General features: G+C 47.8%; 1 protein-coding gene across 2 annotated transcripts in view; it reads left to right on the top strand.

The window, feature by feature from the left end:
• The window catches only part of TBL1X (transducin beta like 1 X-linked), a 203,226-nt gene that overhangs the window by 124,068 nt on the left and 55,252 nt on the right, over nt 1-23,906 (top strand). For both annotated transcript variants that reach the window (XM_082717129.1, XM_082717128.1), the window contains exon 3: nt 21,399-21,487. The gene's annotated coding sequence lies outside the window, so the exon portion shown is untranslated. The remainder of the gene's footprint in view (nt 1-21,398; nt 21,488-23,906) is intronic.

Below are 23,906 nucleotides of genomic sequence, written 5' to 3'. Positions count from 1 at the left end.
TCGAACACTAGAAAGATAAAGCGAGATTGAATTCCGACCAAAAGAGTGAAGGTGTCTTGCAGACAACGTAGGAGCAAGGAGAGAAGTTAAACTTGTATAGAACATGAACTCGGGCTGCAGGAAAACCACATAGCTTCCCGTAAGGGGACAGAAGCGGTTTCTGAGCCTGGGCGTTATTCACGTGTGGGGCTGGACAGTTCTCGGTGGTGGGGCTGTCCTCTGCGTTGTGAGGTGTTGAGCTGCAGCCCTGGGACCCACCCACCGGGTACCAGGAACTCTCCCCGCAACAGTTAGAACAACCCAAACTGTGTCCAGAGAGAGCCCAGTGTCCCCTAGGGGGACATCATCACCCCGCCGATGAGAAGCTCTGGAGTGGATACGTACGTGCAGACAGGTGTAGGGGTCTTAGGTCTGGCATCTGGAGGAGGCGTGAGACATACAAGGAAGCCATCTCTGCGATTGCAGTTGGTCCTTCCATGCGCTGCACATGGGGTCCCTGGGAGCCCAAGGTGGCCGTAAGCAAACCATTCCTCTTGGGGTCAGGAAGGCTCTACCTCAGCGACGTTTGGAAGAAACGAGTTTTAAGCATCCTTTGAAGGTGGAGGTGAAGACGTTGAGGGACTAGATCAAAGATCAGCATTTTGTCTTCTATTTAAAATTTATCCCATTTCCTAAGCACACATTTCCCTTCGCAGGTAGCTGCGTTTAGGACAAAATGTTCATAAAATGAGTTTTTATAAGCTAACCTTTCACAACGTGGAACACATTTCAGTTTGAATTAACTTATTCCAGTTTTAGTGAAAATAATGGTATTATGTTACATAGTAGGCACTTGGACACATTTTGTAAAGGAACTTCAGAGGATTTGGGGGGTGGTATCTGGAATATTGTAGTGATTTTACTGCATAATTTCACATTGTGAAGCTCTAGCCATAGAAGCTTGGGCTTTCTCTGGACTCCAGAAAGTACACAGTCACTGCTAGCTATGTAGCATTTCATGGTGGAAGCACAAATGACTTCTTGATATATGCCCATGATAAATGTATATTCATCACCCAAGAGATTATAGGGAGTTTTGTGTGAAAAGACGGAAGTCAGCTGTTATCCCCCTCCCCCAGATCTGGCCTGAGCATTGCCGTGTTCATTGAAAAAGTCAGTAAAAGCTGGGGATCCTCAAAAAGGAGGCGTACACATCTTCTGCTTTCTGTTGTTAAGGCGCGTGAATGCCCAGTCATCGGTGAGTACTCCCGAGGGCCGGCTTCCCCTTTGCTCTGAGGAGTCCCAGCCAGAACTCCCCCAAGGGACTCCACCCAGAGCGCCCAGCATCTTTTGCAGGGTTTCTGTCTTCTGGTCCTCCCACATGAAAGCAGCGCAGAAGTCTCTTGTCTGCATCTCACCAGACTTCCCCCGTATCCCCAGCCTGCTGGGTTGTCTTGCCTGCACCGAATCCGTCTAAAGGGCCTTCCGGTTCATTTCTGGGAAGAGCTAGTAAAGGGTTCCATGCGCACTCGTACTTCCTGCGTTTGGGTGATGTCTCCGTAGTTTGCAGTTACCGGGAGCGAGGCCAGCCGAATGCAGCTGAGTAGCCCCGGATGGGTTTGGGGACACTGCGTGTCTGAAGGATATCCCGGCCGCTGGGAGTAGCGGAATCCTTCACAAGAACTGGCTGCGACTTATCTTCTGATTGTTAGACCGTACAGTAAAGGGTGCAGTCTAGTCGCGACGCATGTGTTGGACTAGCTTGGTGGTAAGGTTTATGTGATAATGATACCAAACTCTCACATGTAAGTAACAACGGGGAGGCACCGCCGTCTGCTCATAAGGGTATAAATTTGGATGGCTGTGATCTCACCCAGCTTCTGCTTCTACCCTTACTATATGATTATCATCGACGCTTACTATAGAGCCCTGCAGAACCCGAAAATGGTGCATGAGTCATCAAGAAGGAAGATGCAGTGTTCAGTGGAGTTCGGTGTTAAGTACATCTTACTGTACTTAACAGTAAGGTGTCGGAAGGTGTTGTGTTTGTTGTTGTTGTTGTTTGTTTTTTTGTGTGTCTTTTTTGGTGCTTATCTGTTAAGTTTCGTTCTTGTTTGAAGCACAAAGCTAAGCTTTGTGGATTTGTAGGTGCTGAGCTGGATGCCCTGTGAGCTCAGGGGTGCAGGTGCTGATGCCCTGACCTGCTGCAGCCAGACAGGCAGGAAGCAGAAAAAGAGACAAGGTGCTCGGGTAACCACACGGGCTGCGAAGGTCAGGAGCAGGGTCATGTGTCCAAGTGACTTGGGTGGAAGGGGTTCCATGGTAGAGGCAAGAAGGCTTCTTAATGAGGAGATGATTGAGTTGAATGAAGTCTTGGGGATGCACCTGGGGAGAGCCAGGAGACAGTTCGGGAACAGCACGCGCAAAGACCGGGCAGTAGGACCGAGCTTCAGGAGCATGAGAGGTGAAAAGCCAGACCGGGCAGGTGTGATGTGATATGAGTGAGCGTCTGACAGGGGGAGGGGATCCGAGCTGTGTGCGGGGAACAGCCATCAGTAGTAATAATGGTGGGGCGTCCGGACTTGAAACCCTCCAGTGCCTTCCCACGGCACCAGCAGGTGGTGGCTCCTGTGTCGGGGAGGGATTGCAGTGGCTGTAGGCCGCTCCCAGGCAGAAGACAGTCTCGTTTTCCACGAGCGGAGCTCCATGGGGCCAGGAAGGAAAGCCCAGATTGGGGATACTTGAGCAGAGATCACCGCAGATGTCCCGGGTACAGGAGGCCAGGAGGGAGGTGTCGTCCGCTGGGACAGCAGGTGGGAGGAGGGTCGTGTTCGTGTTGGTGTGGGAGGTGGGTGCAGGGCCCCGTTGTGGACAGGCAGTGTTTGGGTTGCTGGTTGGACCTCCACGAGGACATGTCATGTGGGACCAGTGTGGAGCTGGGAGGGCCAGGACCAGAAATGCATCTGGGGGCTCAAGCCAGGGACAGGGTGAGTTCTCTGGGGGGCAGGTAAAGGGTGGTTTAGGCCTAGCTCGAGGCTCCACGGCACAGTCAGTGGGAGGAGCCCAGAGGTCAGAAACGATGCCTTTCAGAAGCTTCACTAACGTGCCACAGTCATTTGATAACCCCGTGTATTTTCGTAAAGATTGACACAGGCTTGTAGAAGATCAGGGTTGAGTGAACCACCACCATGGTGGTTAGTGAACCGCCATCTGGAAACCTGACAGGAATTTGTTAATGTCATCCTCTTTCTAACTCCTTCCTCGTTTCAGAGTAAGGGGAACAGCTTCCACTAAGAATTATGCCGAAATTTTCATTTTTCCCCTGAAGCTTTCATCCGAGGTAGGGAGAAATTATTTGGCTGAGATTAATTGAATCTGAATCCCTCTTGTTTTTCTCAGGCTTCTAGAGCTTTTGCCAGTAACCACAGGCCGGTGTTGAACATCATTTAACAGCATAGGGTGTTCACCTTTTTTTTGAATGGCTTTTATGATCTTGATTGAACAAGAACTTGCGTCCCATTTCCCAGCTGCAAAGATTAATACGAATTTAATTAACCAAAATGTGTCATTCTGCTACCATGTAGCTAACTAAATTCCCCAAGGACAGAAACTGGCCTAAGAATTTCCGGGTTTGGCTAATGTGCACATATTTCAGAAAGTACCAAGATTCGGAGATTGTTTCTAGAGAACGGCTCTGTTCCAGCAGGAAGTGTGTCAGAGCCAAGAAGGAATCTGGAGAGAACGGAGTCCATTTGGTGTTTCCTGCTTTAAGGGTTTGAGACTGGCTCAGGAGGAGAAAGTGGTCATGTTTTCTTGACACTCACTTCAAAATAAGATGGCTGATGTGTGATTTAAGTCTCATCACCGTTTTGATCTAAGTTTCTTTTCAACCAACAAGTCGGGTCTTTGGAAGAAATGCATTTGCACTGAAGGTTGATTTTCTTTGAGATTTTCTTTTACCGTGGTATAAATACACAAAATACAGAATTTCCCATTTGGGGGCACCTGGGTGGCTCAGCTGGTTGAACGTCTGTTCGATTCTTGATTTTAGTTCAGGTCATGATCTTAGGGCGGACCAGGGCGGGGGCGGTGCTGGGATCAAGCCTTGCATCGGACACCGTGCTGAGTGCTGAGTCAGCTGGGGATTTCTCGCTCGCTTTCTCTGTGCACCTCTGCCAGCCATGCTCACTCTCACGTAAATAAATCTTTAAAAAAATTAAAAAGAAAACGTGGTTAAAATGGTAAATTTTAAGTATACAATTTAGTGGCATTATGTAGATTTCACGGTCAATCCCCAGAACTGTTCTTCCCACGTTCAAACTCCTGTAGCTGTTAGGGCGGTGACTCCTTTTCCTCCCGCTCACCTGCCCACTCCCCGCAACCCCCGCCCTGCCTTCTGTCTCTGTCGCCAGCTGCCGCACATGGGTGGGGTCACACAATCTTGCCCTTTGGTGGCTCATTTTCCTTAAGGTCACATCGTTGTCGTTCACCTGTAGTGTGGAGCGTATCAGAATTTTGTTCTTTTCAGAGGCTGACTAGTACTCCGTCGTGTGTACGTGTGTGTGTGTGTGTGTGTGTGTGTGTGTGTGTTTATAATTTATACAAGCTTGGTGGCTCCGTTTGTCCATCCGTGGCGTGTGGGTTGTTTTCCTCTTTTCGCTGTTGGGAATATGTTGCCGCTCTATCAACACCAGGGGCCAAATATTTCCTCAGCTGCTCCTTTCAGTTCTTTCGGTTCTGTACCTAAGAGGTATCGCTGGGTCACGTGCTGATTCTATAGTTAATGTTTGGGGAACCATCACACTGTTCTCCTGAGGGTTCATTTCCAAGTAATCTTGGGGAGACGCGATGGAAATGGCATCCGACCGTGACTCATGGGATCCAGCTCAGAGCTCGCGAACGCCCACAGGCCAGAATTAGCCCAGTGCCTCCTTTCCTACCGCCAACAAGCTCAGGGTGGTTTTTACATTTTTAAATATCAAAAGAATAATGTCTTGATACGTGAACGTTCTGTGAAATTCAGATTTTATTGTACATCATTAAAGTTTCGTTGGAACGCAGCGACCCCCGTTGGTTTGCGCATTGTGCGCGACGGAGGTCGAGGATTGTGACAGAGAAGCCCTGTGGGCTGCGGGCTGCGAAGCGGAAACTCCTTACCCTCATATGCTTAAAGGACAAGTTTGCTAGCCTCTGGGCGAACAGGTTAGGGTCGTGCGAAGTCAGACAAGCATATTTACATCTATTGACCACCGCGCCTACAGAGCACGGGCTTTTCCAAGGGTAAGGATTAGGATAAGGGTAGGTGCATCACGCATCCACCTCATTTGTCACCCGGTTCCAACCCTCACTTCCTTCCCCTTTTCCCGTGGAAGCCTCCAGTGCGCATTGCCAAGGCCCCACAGAGGTGTAGAGTTTAAAACCCCAGCCGAGTCGTTTTGTTTTATTTTTCTCCCTAAGGTTTTATTTTTAAGTAATTTCTACACCCAGTGTGGGGCTCAGACTCACACAGCGATCAGGAGTGCTGCGGGCTCTACTGAGCGAGCCGGCCGGGCGCCCACACTAACCCCAGCCGAGTTTCAAGACTTGCGCATTTCAGATACGTGTCCTTTTCCATTCCCAGTTCCAAAATTTGCTTCTCTGTCCCGTCTTTTAAGGAATTCTCTCTTCCCGGCGAATAAGAGAGAAATCTCTGACTAATGAGAGAACCAGATTTGAGGATGGTTTCTCAAAATTCACTCCCCCCCGCCCGCCCCCCACCCCCCGCTTTTTCGGATAAGGTCTGTGCCCTACTAAAAGGCAGTCTTCTATTTTTAATCTGTGATATTTCAATAAAACCATGTAAATGTCATACTTGGAACTGTAGGGTGTTTTCAACAATTTTTTTTTTTTTTTTTTTTTTTTTTTTTTGCAAAGAGCTTTTCTCCGCAGCAAGAGCTGTGTACGGGTTGTGAGAAGTTCGATTCACACAACCGGAAATCTGAAATAGCATCCGTTTCCACCATTTAACGTCTTCCTTCATTTTAGTGAGATCTTCAGAATATCATTTTAGGGTAACACTTTGCTTAGAGTTTAATTTGTGGTGAGACACATCGCCGCCAGAGCTTCCTAATGGACCCAGACAGCTGTACCACAGGCACGGATACACTTAGACGGTGACCGTGTTTACCCCCGTGTCCTGTGTCTGCTGCCCCCACCCTGGGGAAGAAGCCGTCCGTTTGTTTTCGTACCCGTGAAATCATAGTGTTTGTCTTTCTCTGACTTCCCTTAGCATGATGCCCTGTAGGTGCATCCCCAGAGGATTTTCTGTCCCTCACGAACATGATCTTAGGACCTCCCAGAAATTGGAACAGGCTCAAAGGAAAACCGGCTAAGCTTAATCGAGAAAGTACCCTGAAGTTTTACTTTCCCTGTATTTCCTTTTTAAAGGAAACGGAGCATTGGCATTTTCTTGTTTTGGCGATTGTTTTTGCACGAAGACGAGTGTTCCCCGCGCGGCTAGTGAGGTCACTCGGCGAAAGCGGGGAGGCAGGCAGGTGAAATCGTTCGGTGAGCCGAGCGGGACCGGAGTGCGAGTACCCGCGGCCGGTCCAATCTGCTGTTGGTCTGAGCCGGTTTGTTTTCTCATCCGACTGTGCTCACTTTCTTTCTCAAACACGCTTGCTCATTTAAAAATTCAGTTGTTTGAGAATCAAGTAGTATGTTTCCATATAAGGAAACCGCAGATAAACGGGATTATGTCCCAGTTGAGAGGATAACTAGATTCCCTCACACTGGTGTGAGTTTTAGCCCCTTTAAAGAAACCTCCTGAAACGTGTTCCTTTGGAGTAATGAGTGGCGTACATGTTTTTAGGCTCATCTTAGCTTTTTAATTTATATTTCTTTAAAACATTTCTCATGGCGGTAAAATACAAACAAGGTTCATCTGGTTTTGTATTTTCAGGGTCACGGATTTCCCCCCACCTTTAAAAACACGAGAGAATGATTAGTAGAAGAGAAGGAGCGGGGCATTCTAGTGGCCAGGGCTTCGCGGCTGTGGCCATGCTACGGTCATAATCATAACTTCATTGTTACCCACCTGCGTGCCTGGCTTTATGTATATTTGGATATGCGCATCTGTGCCGTGTAAGTGTCCAGCGCTGTTCTGTGTGGCACAGAGACGTTACACTGTTCGTCAGGAGACACAGAGGTCCCGTAGGGGATTCTGGGGTTTCGCCATGGCCAGCCTCACTCCGGGGCCGTGATGCTTCCACGGGAGTCTGCCAGATTGCCTTGTAAAGGAGACATGACCCTTTCTCGGCACGGAGTGTAGTTTCTGGGAAACCGACCACGCTGGAATCCAGGGAGGAGGAAGCCAGCTAAGACTGGGTAAAAGCACAGCGTGACGGAGAGGGCAGGCAGAATGGAGGCCAGAATTTGACCTTCATGGAGACCACTAGAACGACACAGCGGGGCTTCCTGTCTTCTATGGCTAAGCGTTGCTTAAAAACGCACCCTGAAGACAGACATTGTTCAGGAGGGCAATAGGGTTTAGGGCCAGCTGGCCTAGGATTGCCTCCAGGTTCACAGCTTCCTCACACACACTTGCAAAGTCTCTGGGCTGCTGCCGGGGTTGGGGTGGGCGGTGACAGTGTAGGGGACAGCGGTGCCCTGAACTTCCGTTCCTGCAGCCTCGAAGCTTCGCATAGATGCTGGCTGTTTCTCTTTGCACCACACATGGACATGTTGGCCGGCATATTCCTGATGGGGCAAGACGAGATGCCTCTCTGCTTTATGATACATCAGCATCGCAGCCCAGACTCCAGAGCCAGTGGGACCGTCAGAAGCCCTTGGAAACCTGGGGATTCTGATGACCCATATGTGCTGAGCTGTTTGACTCACAGAAAGTTCAGAAGGCTTTAAATCATGTGTTCTTTTCTCTGTCACAAGAGTCCCTTGCCCTTGTATTTTTTGGTATTTATTTTTATGCTTTTAAGGTTTTATTCTTAAGTAATCTCTACACCCAGCGTGGGGCTCAAACCCAGGACCCCGAGATCAAGGGCTGTGTGCTCTACTGATTGAACCAGCCAGGCGTCCCTCAGTCACCTTTTTTAAATTGTAGGGAAATAAGAGTTGTCGTTGTCATCATCTTCTGGTTTTTTTGGTTGGTGCTGTGTCGTTGTTTTTAAGTAATCTCTGTGCTCAGCGTGGGCCGCAAACTCCTGACCCCAGGATCAAGAGTTGCATGCTCGACTAGCTGACCTGCCAGCCAGGCGCCCCGGAAACCCCGAGTTTTCTGGCAGGTGTCCTGCTAGGCCCTGCTCTGGGCACGAGGTGTGTTTCCTTTCAGCGTCCTGTGTCCTTCATTTACAGCGGACAGCTAGTGCCTGCCTGCCTCCCATGATTTACGGTAGAGTGCGTTTTAGTGAAATCGTCAAGTTCTTGGTCCTGCAAGCCAACTGCCTCAACTATTTGTTTCCGCAAAGGATTGCACACTGCACACTGCCCTTTGCAGCCATCGCACAGGGGAGGAAACCGGTATCCCCGCGATGCAGTCCCGTTACATCCAGGAAGAAGAAGATGTGACTGTTTGGTCCTCGGGACCAAGAGAGCCAAATTGTGTGGCCTTGCGAGTTCCAGTCTTCCCCGGGCCGACTGAGCGGCATCCACCCCGGCAGTGGGTTCAAGGGAGCAACGTCAGAGCGTGAGAAAGGAAAGTGGATCGACAGGTCGCCATTCTTACAAAGGTAGCCACAGTCATCTTATGAATGGGGAGATGCTCCTACTTGGTAGCTACAGACATGTGACATTAGGCCTGGCGTGAATGCATATTTTTGGGGTACATCGTGTGTATTGCACTTGATTTTACAATCCTTGCTTCTAATAATCCGTGCTGCTTGTGTCCTTGCAACTGTCCAGGACCAGTGATGGAATAGGGAGGCGTTGCGTCTTAAAGACAGATGGAACAGCAGAGCGAAAGCGTTCGCAGGAATGGCAGCGTGTAGAAGTGGCATGGTGCCCACTGTTAAAGATTGGAATTCCGTGGGTCAGAAAGCAGTCTTGTCTTCCGCAGTCCAACTTCCTCAACGGACCGCACATCCTGATACTTGCTTGGTGAGCTGATGACCTCATCCGCGAATGAATGAGCTCTGTAAATAAGATACTCGATGTTGGTCGAAGACGTGAGTCAGTCTAGATTTTGGCTAACAAGACAGAGTGAGCAAAATGCAGAGCCCAGGATAGCTCCCTCTCCTTCCAGCTGCCGGGGTCTAGACGCCTGACCGAATGTCAGAGCTTCCCTGGCTGGCAGGAGCCTGATGTGAATTGGTCAAGAAAAATAAAAGCTCAGAGAAAATCCAAAAATGAGTTGAACCCAGTTGCTCGATGGTAGAGGGTAAATGGCTGAATCCATTTCAGATCAGCTGAGAGCGTTAGTGGCCGAGTGAAGGACACTGAGCGCGTTGCCTCTCTGAAATCGAGTTCCCAGAGCGTTTGGGACACTTCCCTTCAGTAAGTTCCTTTAGCAGCTGCCAGTTCCTGTTTGATTCCATCGTGCAGAAGGAATTCTTCCCTCCCCCCTGTCCAGATGACTAGAAGGTGTGAACGGGTATGATGTGAAGCGATGCGAGCACAGACCAAAGCCACAACTTTGGGGTTCAAATCCTACCGCTTAGAAGCTGCGGAACTAGTCTAGACCATGCCCTGAAACTCTGAAGAACTCAGTCTTTTTACCTACAAAATGGGCATCACGAAGAGAGCCGCTGTGTTCCAGGATGGACATGAAGGGGCTTTAACAGAAGATACACTTCCTCCGCACGAGGGGGCAGGGTGGGGCGTGATCGTGTCCAGGTGAGGGCATAGCCTTGCTGCTCAGGGGCTTTCATGGTGGAGACAGCTGATGGGTGCCTCCCGTTACTGAATGCAGTATTTTTAGGTTCATGGTCCCCCCCCCAATCTTTAAAAACACAAGAGAACGACTAGTAGGACAAAAGGGGGAATGAAGAGTCTATGCTTCCTAGACTGTATCTCTTTTAGAATCAGCAGCTTACTGTAGAGGCCTTCCACACCGAGAGCCAGCAACCCAGAGTGACTTGGAAGACTTGGGACATTTTACCTTCGTACCAGGATTGCCCGGCCTCAGCTCTGTGGACGTTGGCCACCAGATAATCCTTTCTTGGAGGGGAGATGTCTTCTGTGCTGTAGGACGTTGAGCAGTTCCCATGGCCTCTACCCATTAGATGCTCGTGGCATCTCCCCCCTGACCTTGTGACAAACAGAAAGTCTCTCCAGACATTGCCCTTGGGGCAGATGACCTTCAGGGGTCATAACTACCTGCACTTGGGAACCACTGAAAATCTCTCCCATGAACATGTGTTACTCACCTCATTTCAATGATATTTACTTTTTTTTTTTTTAATATTTATTTATTTATTTATTTATTTTAAAAATATTTTCTGATTTCCCTTGGCTAATGGGGTTTTTTTTAAAGATTTTTTTTTTTAAAGATTTTATTTATTTATTTGAGAGAGAGACAGTGAGAGAGAACATGAGTGAGGAGAAGGTCAGAGGGAGAAGCAGACTTCCCATGGAGCTGGGAGCCCGATGTGGGACTCCATCCCGGGACTCCAGGATCATGACCCGAGCTGAATGCAGTCGTCCAACCAACTGAGCCACCCAGGCGCCCTTTTTTTAAAGATTTTGTTTATTTATTTAACAGAGAGAGATCACAAGTAGACAAGAGAGGCAGGCAGAGAGAGAGAGAGGGAAGCAGGCTCCCCACTGAGCAGAGAGCCCGACATAGGACTCGATCCCAGGACCCTGAGACCATGACCTGAGCCGAAGGCAGTGGCCCAACCCACTGAGCCACTTAGGCACCCTTTTTTAAATTTTTAAATATTTTATTTATTTGGCAGAGAGTGAGCGCGAGCGCAAGCACCCAGGCAGGGACAGTGGCGGGCAGAGAGAAAGGGAGAAGCTGGCTTCCTGTTGAGAAATGAGCCTGATGCAGGACTTGATCCCAGAACTCTGGGATCCTGACTTCAGCTGAAGGCGGGCATTTTACCGACTGGGCCACCCAGGTGCCCATTTAATGGCATTTAGAAACAGGAAATTTACGCAATGGAGTTAAAAACGTATCCTTACAGAAGCCTGCACACAGATGTTGATAGCAGCTTTATTCATCATTGCCAAAACCTGGAAGCAACCAAGATGAGATGACATCCAGGAAGTGAACGGATAAGTAAACTGTGGTCCGCCGTCCAAACGACAGAATATTATTCAGCACTAAAGAGAAATGGGCTTGAATCAGGCCATGAAAAGTATGGAAGAACCTTAAATGCCCGGCACTAAGTGAAAAGAAGTTAGTCTGAATGACTCTGAATGACCCTATGACTCTAGCATTGGGCTGTTCTGGAAAAGGAAAAACCAGACACAGTGTGAAAAGATCAGTGGTTGCCAAGGGTTGGGGCAGGAAGAGCTGTTGAGACAACATAGGACTTTTTAGGGATTTTACCGTAGGGAAGGGTGCGTGTGCATTCGTTTCAGTCCATGGAGTGAGCAGCAGCCAGAGTGAACCCTTGAAGAAAACTGTGGGCTTTGGGTGACGGTGATGTGTCTGTGTAGGCTCGTGAACGTGAACTCATGGCCTCTCTGGTGGGGGATGTGGAGAGTGAGGGAGGCTGTTCAGGATCGTGTGGGAAATCTCTGGACCTTCTGCTCGCTTTTGCTGTGAACCTAACACTGTTCTAAAAACTGAAGTCTGTTTAAATATAAGTTTTTTAAAAGATTTTACTTATTCTTTTGAGAGATAGAGTGAGAGAGAGGGGGAGCCCGCATGCAGAAGCAGGGGGAGGAGCAGACTCCCCGCTGAGTGCGGAGCTCAATGCGGGGCTCCATTCCAGGACCCTGAGAACATGACCTGAGCCAAAGGCAGAGGCTTCACCGACTGAGCCACCCAGGCGCCCTTTAAATATAATAATTTTTAAAGGCAAAATAAACGAAGGATGTCGTTTCCAGACTGATTGAGTTGTTCTGTTTAATTTCACCCTTCTGTGACCCGTGAAAGAACTGAGAAGCTCTAATGAAACTTTCTGCACTTGGGTCCTGAAAGCGTGTTAACTTGATGTGACACTTGCACGACTGTCCGGACGACTCCTGGGGGCAGCTGCGTGAAGGTCCCCAGGACCAGAAGCCTGTCCTGCCATTTACCCTTCGCTGTGCTCTTTCTCCGTAACAAAGCGCACACCTGCTTTACTTCTGGAACAAAGCGCTGCTTTCTTTGCACGTTGACTATCGCAAATCACCCGGATGCAATTTTAGGTTGTCTGTTTAAATTTAGTAATGAGTTGTGGGTGCACAGCTTAATACATCCAACAGCGGTGGGCACACTACCGCCCCGAGGCCACCCCAGCCCACTGTCTGTTCTTGGAGCTCAGGTTTGAGGGACGTAGCCCCACACCCATCTGTTTGCGTATTGTCAGGTCCTGCATTTCAGCTTCCGGCCGGAGGTGACTAGTTGTAATAGGGTACGGCTGCAGAGTCCCAGACACTTACTCTTTGGCCCTGGAAAGAAAAAGCATGCTCAGCCCTGCTCATGGCCCTGGTATTTGCCCTCCATTGCCGTGTCCAGGTAGGTCTCCCAACCCGTAAGCTCAACTTCCGCAAAGGCAAGAGGAGTGAAGAGAGGAGCCTGATCGACACAAGTGGTAGAGAGCACCGAGAGCGTTTCATCTGAGTACTTCGGGGAGCTCCTGGGAGTTCCTCTACGTGTCAGAGCCCCATAATGGTCCCCAGTGTGTATTTATTAAAACGCCTGGCTCGTACGCTCTTTCCCCAGATACAAAACAGCACGTTCTGCGATTTTGAAAAACGTGTTAGTGGCGTTCGTGAGGGAGGTGCTGGACAGCTCAGGCCCGTGTCGCGTGCCGTACTGTGCCGGCTGCTCATGCGGCCGGGGCGCGGAGGCCGTTTCTCCGGAAGCGGGAGGTTCGCTGGGGTTCCACGCCAACACCTGCTGGACAGTGGCGAGCAGGGCTAGTTGGGCGTGAAGCAGCCGTGCCTTCTGGAAAGCCACTTCTGCCCCAAGCCTCCAAGTCTAACACCCTGGTCAAGGTGGTCTTTAGCTTGAACTTGTCTTCAAAAGCAGAGATGTGACCTCTCACTGTTACGTTCCTTAATCCATTACCGCGAGGCCTGTGTCCTGGGTGAACCACGGCCAGTGTCTGTGTGCTCCCAGTCAGACTTCTTTTTTTTTTTTTTTTTTTAATTTTATTTACTTATTTGACAGAGGAAGAGAGGGAGCAGGCACATAAGCGGGGACAGAGAGAGGGGGGGAAGCAGGCTCCCCATGGAGCAAGGAGCCCAATGCAGGGCTCGATCCCAGGACCCTGGGATCACGACCTGAGCCGAAGGCAGAGGCTTAACCCGCTGAGCCCTCCCCCCCGCTCAGACTTCTTAAGGAGCCGGTGGTCGGGCTCTGTGCGGTCTGCAGCAGACCAGGGCCTCTGTGTCGGCCGAGCATCACCGGGGAGCCCCGCGCAGAAGGCAGATTGCTGTCGGTGTCCAGGAGTCAGTCTTTGTCTCCTTTTCCTCTGTGTTTTCTTCGCCTCCAATGCGCCTTCCCCAGACTAATGAAGCAGGTGAGAAATGGAAGAGATCATGGAGGAGAATGCTAAACGGAGCAGAGTACATACTGTCAGAGACCCTACGGGTCAGGGACATACAGCCAGTGGCGTGTGAGGGGTACGCACACGTACAGCCGCATTCAGAGACGGAGTACATGCTTGACTGCGGATTGATCTTGCCTTTTATACAGTCCCACGGTCCGCCTTTGAATCAGAGGGGTAGCCATTGACTACTGGTCATTTGTTTCTATTTGTACCTTTCTGTGTGTATTCTCCTTTGTTCCTGCGCATGTTTGCGTGACTTACGCATCGTTCTTTCTGATTGTACTTTACTGTTAATTTATTACCTATACTTCTTTGTTTTAATTTCCAGTGTTTTTTTGTTTTTTTGTTTTTTTTTTGTAAGATTTTGTGTATTTACTGGAGAGAGCAGGCCACAAGCTGGGGGTGGAGAGGGGCAGAGAGAAAGGGAGAGAAGCAGACTGCCCGCTGAGCAGGGAGCCCAACCCAGGGCTCCATCCCAGGAGTCTGCGATCATGACCGGAGTTGAAATCAAGAGCTGGACGCTCCGCCGACTGAGCCACCCAGGAGCCCCAGGTTTTAGCGTTTCTCTCCTGTTTGCGGTCACGGTCTTTAACTTGTCAGAGTCTGTACTGGTCTCTCTTACCAGGTCCTGTGTAAGGACCTAACAAGGGTGTGCGTCTGTTCTTCCATTCCTACTTCTTTGCACTACTGTTGTCACACCGTTTACTTTCATATGTTTAAGAAACCACAGTACAGTTACTAATTCTGCATGAAGCAGTTAATTACATATAAAGGAAATTTTAAAGTGAGAAGAAAATGTTTTCATGTTTATCCCGTGTTTACCCTTAATGCCTCTCATCATTCCTTTGCAGAAATCCAGCGGTCCACCGGAGCTCATTATTCTTCCCCTTAAAGAACTTCATCCGTTTTTCTTGTAGGACAGGCATATTGGCATTGAATTCTCTCTGCATTTGTTTGTCTTAAAGAGTCTTTATTTTGTCTTCATTTCTGAAACCTATTCTGTCTGAGAGTAGAATTTTAAATTGACACATTCTTTGAGTTCTCTGAAGATTTCATTCCATTGTCTTCTGGCTTACATTGTTTTTGACAAGAAGTTTGTGAGTTTTGTTAACTTCCCCTCTGGGTGTAATTTGTGTTTTTTTTCTCTGGCTTCTTTTAACAGTTTCTTTTTACTGCCGATTTTCAGGAAATTGATTGTGGCTTGTTCGTGTTTTCTCTGGTGTTTATCCTGCTTGGGGTTTTTGTTCAGCTTTATGGATCTGCTTTTGGATCTGTTTTACCTTTTTTAATTTAGAAGTTCCCAACCTTACTTGATCTTGGAAGCTTTGCTTTAAGTAATACACGTTATCATATCTGAAGACCGGTGTTTTATGAACAGACACTAACATGAACCCTTGCCCATGTTTGGGCACCATGAAAATCCGTGTTTACTAGTTCCGCATGCTTTGTAACTCCGTACTGTGTACTTGGACCACAGAGAATGGGATGATACAGAAAGCTCTTGGACACATCCTTGGTCGTGTGCAGAATGTACAAACAGGGCTTGCAAAAGGGGTCTCAGCCGTAACTGTGTGTGATTGCCAGCCGTGCGGGCACACTTCGCGAGTAGCCATTTTTCAAGCTTTCTCCTGTTTGGACAGTAATGATCTATTGCCTAGTTCCTGTTCCCTAAAGGAGAATATGGCACACCCAGGATTACTGCCTGCGGCTACCAGTTGTAAAATGTTAGTTCCAAAAACATCAGTCTAAATGTTTTCCATAGGCATTGGACAACATCTATTGTCATTTGACCATGCAGACTTTTTTTTTTAAAGATTTTTAAAAATTCATTTGAGAGAGAGAGAGAAAGAACAGGAATCAGTGGGGAAGGGGCACAGGAGGAGTGAAACGCAGACTCCCCGCTGAGCATGGAGGCTGCCGCGGGACTTGATCCGAGGACCCTGGACCTGAGCCAGAGGCAGATGCTTACCCGACTGAGCCACCCAGGCACCCTGACTATGCAGACTGTGTTTAAAAGAAAAATGTTTTAAGATGTTCCTTGTTTTTAACTTATGTGCTTATGGCATATAAGCTTATTTTTGAAGAACATCAAAGGTTAGGGCCTTGGAATTTGTGTACCAAATTAGCATCGTTTACCACTAACAATACAAAAGCATTTTTCCTGGGTCATAGTAGAACTTCAAAGGGAAGGGGTCTCTTTGGTGTTAACATATAACTAGACAAAGGCGTACATCTACTACAGTGGCAAGAATTAATCCACCTAAATTAAGGGTCTTCCAAAAGTAAGTTTGTTTTATTTTTAAAGGTGAGATAAGATATGAGGAAGTAATTCAGGCATTGTGACTTTTCACTTCGTGGTCCCCATTTTCCTAGTTCAGTGAGTAAAGAGAGAAATGAGGATGATGGCCTGATTAATTCCCAATGGATAAAGGCTTATCTAGAACTGCCCTATTTCTTGATACTATTATAGTATTAAAAGTTACGTTTATTTTTATAAGTCATTACCATCTTGGCACTTGTGTTTATTTTAGTCAAGTACCGTCATCTTTAGATTTCAAGCTTCCAAAGTCTAAAGAAGTGTGTTTTCAGTTTTCTCTTGGAGAACACTGTCTTCCAATAGCAAAACCTCAATTAATTGGAATGTCTTGGGAGTGATGTGTTCAGTCCATCAGAAAATTGTCTTTTGAATTTCAACACAGTGTTGGAAAGCCATTCCGAGAGGACTTGGGCAGTGTCCGGCAAACCACGGCGTAGTGACCGTGAGGCGTCCTCACCCATGGGACGCCAGGGTCCTTGGAGGACCCGCTAGAAGTGCAGCTCGATGAAGAAGGTGTCTCGCAGAATTCCTGCTGCCCGTGGCTCCCAGCGGTGAGCAGGCCCTGACACCAGAATTGCGACGTACTGTGTGTGATCGCCTGGCGTGACATGGTTGTTGGTAGGGCCTGGGGTGCAGCAGTGAGAATGTGGCATGAGGTCCGGGGAGGCAGGCTTCTTTCGTTATTTCAGAAAGGATGGCATGTGTTTAAAGCATGTCGAACACTCTTGGGCAGACAATAGGTACAGTTTCGTGTTAACCACTATTGTTTTGCCTGTTCTTACTATTGTTGGCTTTTTATTTTATGATTTTATTTATTTATCTGACAGAGATCACAAGCAGGCAGAGAGGCAGGCAGAGAGAGAGGAGGAAGCAGACTCCTCGCTGAGCAGAGAGCCCGATGTGGGGCTTGATCCCAGGACCCTGGGATCATGACCTGAGCCAAAGGCAGAGGCTTAACCCACTGAGCCACCCAGGCGCCCCTATTGTTGCATTTTAATAGCTTCACAAACCCCAGTGTTTCCGGTCCTCTGGGACTGTGGAACCGTTCTTCAGGTAGTGCCGACTGAATGCATGCCAACCACCTAGACAGCCTCGTTCTGAGGAACTCGCTTTGGCAGACTCTTGCTTACTTATCTTAAACCTCGGGCCTCTTGGCTTCCCAGCTCATCTGGTTCTTGGTGTTCCTGGCAGCAGCTGTGCCCGTCATCATCTCCAGTCTGTGGATAGTGGAAGCGCTTGCTGGAGTGAGGGCTCTGCCCCCACGTATCTTTCCCAGCGGCCCTTCCCCGTGTATTGGATTCAGAGGGGAGGAATGCTGGCGCGACTCGGCAGGATGTTTCTGGCCGGGGCCTCTCTGCGAGGGCAGCCAGGAGCTCAGCCGGGGCTGCAGTCATCGGACGGTTCGACCGCGGCCGGCCGGCCTGCTGCTGGGCTGGCCTCCTCACGTGGCTGGGCAGTGGCGCCGGCTGGCCGTAGGAGGCCCCCGTCCTGCACCATGCTGGCTTCTCCATAGGCAGAGAAAAAAAGACTTGAGGGTGCATATTGGATTGTAGTCCTCCAAGAAATAGAATTAATATTTATATGCTATGCATTTATGACCGGGAAAAAGGTATGTTTGTCCCTTTGACCTAGAGATCCACATGGGTTATTTGTGTTGAAAAATTGGGCAGTGACGGAGGAAGCTTTATGGCAGTCGGCAGAAGCCCCCCCAGACGCTGTCGTCGGAATCTAAGACCTGCGTGACAGCGTTATTTCACCCTCTGATATTTCACAGCAAAAATCAGAAGTCATGAAGAGAAGACCTTAGTCTCAAACCCGTTCTAGTAAAGTGTCTCAGCTGTAGCAATATTGCCATTTTTGGGCGAATCAGTGACTGTCCTGTGAGGTGGAGGACGTCCCGTGGCCTCCCTGGTCTCTCTCCACCCGTGGCCGTTGGCCCCCTTCTCCAGGTGTGACAGCCGACAGCGTCTCCGGAGCGCGCCTGCTGTATCCTGGGGTGGAGGCACCGGGGGCCCTGGTGGGCACGGCTGTGTTCGGATGTGGGTGCGCCATGATAATCGCAGGCTTTTACGGAGTGTCGTGTGCATGGAGCGCTATCCGATTTCAGTATCGCATTTGAGAAGGTCCCTCGACAGCCATTGTCAAACTCAGGTGTCGCTGATGAATCTGAGTGGAAACGTGAGCAGCCGTGACCTCAGACTTGGTGCTAAACTGAGGAGGTGGGAAAGGGGGACAAGGGCAAAGCCGATCCAGTTTCTCTGGTTGCCTGATGCGCTTGAGGAGCGCCTGCGGGGAAGGTAGTTTGCTTTGCTGCAAGCAGAGAGCGCGTTCTTCATCTTGGTGCTTGCCGTGCACAGCGCTAGCCGGCCGCCTTTAGCCATCCGCTGTTAGCCGGCCGCCGTTTGGCGGCGGGAGCGTGGAGGCCCCGAGCTTCCCTGGGGCTTGCGCAGCCCTCTGTGGCCGTCCGGTTTGCATCGGTCAGTCCTGAAGAGCTGGAGGCTTCCACAAAGGAGGAGCAAGGCAAACTGATAAGGCAGTTCCCCTCCAAGGGTGTATGCCCCACGGGATGGAAAACCGGGGCTCAAGCACATGCCTGTGCCCAAAATTTCATGGCAGCAGTAACCACGATAGCCGGAAAGTGAACTCCTGCCGGAATGCCCGGCATCTGATGGGCGGGTGGCAGAGCCAAGTGTAGTCCACCCCCGCGGTAGAGTAGTGGTTGGCCGCGACAAGGAGCGGAGTGCCGACACACGCCTCCTCACGGCTGACCCTCGGGAGCCTTTTGCTCAGAGAAAGGAGCCAGACACAGAAGGTATTGTGTGTTTCCACTGATGTGACACGTTGAGAATAGGCCGGTCCAAAGAGACAGTCGACTGGGCTGGGAGAGGGAATGAGCAGGGACTGCCTAATTGGGTACATGGTTTCCTTTTGGAGTGATAGAAATGTTTTGGGGCCTGAGGAGGGGATGTTTGCACAACATTGCAGTGTTCTAAGGGCTCTGTGCCTCCCACGCGGAAGGACTGCCTGGGTAGGTCTGCACCGTGCCTTGCCTGGAGCCGAGGAGCAACCAGAAGATTGCGCAGTCCCTTACATGTGTGTGACCGCCTCTGAGAATGTAGGATATGTTGTGTTTGTTGAAGTAGTTGGCCCTTCACACCAACACTGTGCAGTACGTGAACCTTTTTGCCTGTACTGCGCCTTGGTGGTGGTTCTGTCTGGGCCCTGATCACGGGAGAATCAGTGACAATTTAGGTATTAGAAGAACATATTTATCATTTTTAATTTATTGTTTCTATCAGTAAACTAATTAATTTTGACATGTTGCATAAGCAGAAGAGCATTGCTAACCAGTCCTATTTTCCCGTTTTTGTGTGTTTATAACACGCAGATGATGTTAATTACACTTACGGAGTTTAACAACATATATAAAGATAATCTTCCATTCCAAGACTCTCATTTGTGAGTTACCATCTGTTTTGGACCAAAGAATAAGAATTTGATTCTAAAGGTTTTGCTGAACAGCTTGTAATAAGAGCTGTTTATATATTAATTACTTATTGAATTATTATGGATTTTAGTGTTTTAATTTCCAAGCAATTTGGGGCTTATTGTGGTGACATCTGCTCATATTTTGATACTTTATGGTATTTAGTGATTTCATTATAAGGCTATCCGCCCCCCCCCGTGGTAATTTACAACTCAATCCTGAAAACAGTAATTTGCTTTCTTCTTCAAGTCCTATAAGGAGTGTTGTCTTATTTTATCTCTACCACAGACATTTTTTCATTACGAAATGTATTTTTATTTTATGAGCAAATTCAATATTCCTTTATGCCTGCTTCACTCTGGTGAGTAATATCTACCGAAAGACTTATAGGGAAGTTTTGGGGGGGAGTTGTTTTAAAGATTTTATTTATTTATTTGAGGGAGAATGAGTGAGAGCATGAGAGAGAAGAGGGTCAGAGGGAGAAGCAGACTCCCCAAGGAGCTGGGAACCTGATGCACGACTCGATCCTGGAAGTCTGGGATCACGACCTGAGCGGAAGGCAGTCGCTCAACTGACTGAGCCACCCAGGTGCCCTGTAGGGAAGTTTTTTTTTTTTTTTAAAGATTTTACTTATTTATTTGACAGAGAGAAATCACAAGCAGATGGAGAGGCAGGCAGAGAGAGAGAGAGAGAGGGAAGCAGGCTCCCTGCTGAGCAGAGAGCCCGATGTGGGACTCGATCCCAGGACCCTGAGATCATGACCTGAGCCGAAGGCAGCGGCTTAACCCACTGAGCCACCCAGGTGCCCCCAATGTTAGATTTTTAAAAGTTGCCCTGTTTATTACTTTTATCTTACATATCCTTATGGTGTTTTTAGGAAAATGTACTATAATGAAACTTAAGGGCCTGTGAACCCATCTGTAAAATTTTTTTAGCTGCCTTTCTTTGCACAGCGTAGCTATAAAAATGACTCATTGGGAATAATTTACTTGAATTTCCTTAAAACATTTCATGATATTCTGTGTTTAATAATAAGAAACACCTTTATTCATAAGCTTCACTGATGAATTTGAATTCTATTAACCCTTGTTCCTTTTTATCACTTAGATTGAACCAGAATTTAAGAGAAGATGGCAAACAGTTAATTTCCTTAGAGTTTGAGCCTGTAGATAATTTAAATGTAGGAGGCTGGATTCATTCATAACCAAGGGAATTTTATGAGGAAGAAGGTAAACACTGTTAAGTCAATGCTGGTTTGATTGCTCAGTGTTCATATTGTCCGAAAAGTAGAAACATGTTTTTGATACAAAGGTTAACTTGGGAGCTTACAAACCTGGCTTGTTCAGAAGTGCAAATGGTGGAACGCTTGTGAAATTGCAATGTATGATAACAGTAATGGATAGGTTGAGCCAGAGTGAGTCAGTGCCTTTCTTTGGCTTTATTTTAGGGAATCCAAAAGGGGGAAAAAAGATTCTAATGTTGTGTCTGTGTGTTTGTAAGGGCGTAGCTATACACATGGACTTGGATGCAAGGCTCTTGTAAACGTTCGTCTAAGTGATGTCTGTAAAGCTTCCTTAAAACACGTTTTCTTCTCTCGAGGTGTGTATAGTCTAGTTTCTTGGTTGCGTAAGATACAGTCCCCAAGACAAGAGCATGTCAGGCAGGCATTGATTATCATTAAAGGACAGCAGCAGCAATATCTGAACTAAAATTAATTTTATTTGCTTTGAGACTCTTGGGATTTCTGCACGTGCGGTAATACGGACCGGCCGCTTCCGTTTCTCGTCTTTCGGTTTGCATATCCGTGTGCAAGTGTAAGACAGAGAATGTGACATAGAAGTTTGTGTTGAGATGGAAAAGGGAACCAGTGCCATGCTTGGAAAAAGGAAAAACCACAAATGGGAGAGGCCAGAGGTGAATCCTCCGCAAAGAATTTCAAGTTTTTTCTTCATTTCTCCTTGGTTCTCACCAGGCAGCTCCTGGCAGACACTTTGCAGTTTATACGAGCGGATGCTGGGGAGCTCACTGGTCCAGAGGTCTACACATGAAGTCACCATAAAGGTAAGCAACCCACTTGCTGTTACATACTTGTCCTTGAGCTGAAATCCTTTGGAGAAGTGGAAGTGCATTTTGCCCAAACTGAACATCTTCTGTTTAAAGGGACTTTTTTCAAGTTGCAGGTCTTGCTGAAGCTGCAGGTAGTAGATAGAACACCCGGAAATTATTGTGGGCTTATATGTAGTTAACTCGAAGTGATGAACTTGCCTTTTACTGCCTTCTTTGGATACTGAACCAGCTATTACAAACTTTTTTTGGGTCTTACCAGGAGAGGATGACACCTTCTAAAATCCAATCTAGGGTTTTTTAAGATTTTTTTTTTTTTTAAAGTAATCTCTTTTCGCAACATGGGGCTCGAACTTAACAGCCCTGATAGCAAGAGTTGCATGCTCTGTTGGCCAAGCCGGCCAGGTGCCCCCGGACTTCATGAGTTTCTTAACACAGTTTGTGTGTATCTGCAAACTGATTTGTAGTTAACCTTGAAACTTACTAGAACAACATGTAGATCAGTACTTACAGATCTAGGAGATGATAAGGTTTCCAGAAGAACAAATCAGACAGGTTCCAAGAGTTGAAGCCCATATGCCAAGCTGAAAGTGACGGCCAATTCTGTAACAGTTCTGTCATTTGGTAGAAGGGATTATACGGTTTGATTTTATTGTTTACTTTTTGTATTTGCTGTACTGTTTACTGTTTGTATTTGCATCTTCTTTCTCAATTTGACTTCCTTCTTAAGTTTTTTTTTTTTAATTTTAATTCGGTTAATTAGCATATGAAGTATTACTGGTTTCAGAGGTGTAGGTTGGTGATTCATCAGTCTTACATAACACCCCTGCTTGTCACATCACATGCCCTCCTTAATGTCCAGTTACCCCGCCTCCACTCCAGCACCCTCAGTTTGTTTCCTATTTTTGTCTTTAATTAAAAAAAAAAAAAAAGCCCACAGAAACATTCATAATTTTAAAAACATAAAGCTGGAAATCTGGGGAAGAATTTTGCCTATTGCTTTAAAAAATTCCATCAGAACTAAAGTGATGGTCCTAAATCTAACTACAGCAAGAATCTTATTGAGGTATTTTTGTTTAGAACCAAGTATGTAAAGGGGAACCTGGATGGCTCACTCAGTCAAGCATTGGACTCTTGCTTTTGGCTGAGGTCATGATCTCAGGGTTGTGAGATTGAGCCCTGCACTGGGTGTAGAGCCTAACTGAAGATTCTCTGTCTGCCCCCCTCCCAAGACCCAAGTATGTAAAAATAACAAAGTAGATGTATAAGAATCTTGATATTTTACTTAATTTTTTGAAGAATAAGGGCATCTGGGTGGCTCAGTCAGTCGGGCGTCTGTACTGGGCTCAGGGCGTGATCTTGGGGTCCTGGGATTAAGCCTTGAGTTGGGCTCTGTACTTAGGGGGAAGTCTGCTGCTCCCCCTTCTTGTGCTCTTTCCCTGTGTCTCTCTCTCTGTCAAGTAAATAAGCGAAATCTTTAAAATAAATATTTGAAAAATGTAGTTTGCTAAAAAAGTAAAAAATAAAAAAAATTGTAAACTATTGTGTTGAATTTGTGACTACCTTTAATGATATATGTTCAGGATGCATCCCTCTGGCACCGTGAATCTTTCTCGTGGCCTAATAATATTTCATTGTGTGGTTCCACCACGTTTTGTCGGTCTCTGCATTAGCCGATGGGCATTTGAGTTGTAGTTCCTTGCAGTTATTAGGAATCATCATTATTTGTATTCCTGCTGTTCTGAACATCTGTGCAAGTTTTTGTGCAGGCACGGGTCTCCGTTTCTCTTGGGTGCATGTCACGGAGTAGAATTAATAGGTTGTATGGTGACCATGTTTAACATTTCGATGAACTGCCAGACTTCCATCAGTCGGTGGTTTTGGAACTGTTGTCGAACCGTCTTCCGAACGTCAGGGGAGATGGCAGAGGTCTGTGGTTACTGGTGTTTTGACTGGGAGCAAACTGCATGCTTAGGGAACGCACTTGGGGTTCCATTGAATGGAGTGTACGTTGAATTCCTCCTGTGTGTGAGGCACTGGTGTTGAGCGTGTGTGAGTCATCCCTAAAAGGATGACTTTGGATTTTTGGGTTTTTGGGAACCAGAGCAGACCATGGCAGTGGTGTTCCCGGCTCTCACTGCTAACGCGGCTGGTTTGTTCCTGAGGTGCATCTGGTTTGTGGGGCTTCCCCTGCGGGTCTGCAGGCGGCCACTTTCAAGCCCGGAATGGACAAAGCAGGCACTTGTCGTCCAGTGTAGACAACAGTGTGGACAGGAACCTTTTTGGTGGAGCTGAAAAGCCAGATCGAGGGTGGCCTTTTCTGCCAAGGGCCAGAGGGGAAGCCGTTGAGGCCTTGTGGGCCAGCCGGGCGCTGCTCACGGCCGCTGGGCTCCGCCGCTCTGGTGTAGGAACAGCC

Source organism: Mustela nivalis (genome assembly GCF_964662115.1).
Source record: "Mustela nivalis genome assembly, chromosome: X".
Taxonomy (NCBI): Eukaryota; Metazoa; Chordata; class Mammalia; order Carnivora; family Mustelidae; genus Mustela; species Mustela nivalis.
The sequence above is the reverse complement of the archived record's forward strand: the minus strand, read 5'-3'. Positions and strand labels throughout refer to the sequence as shown.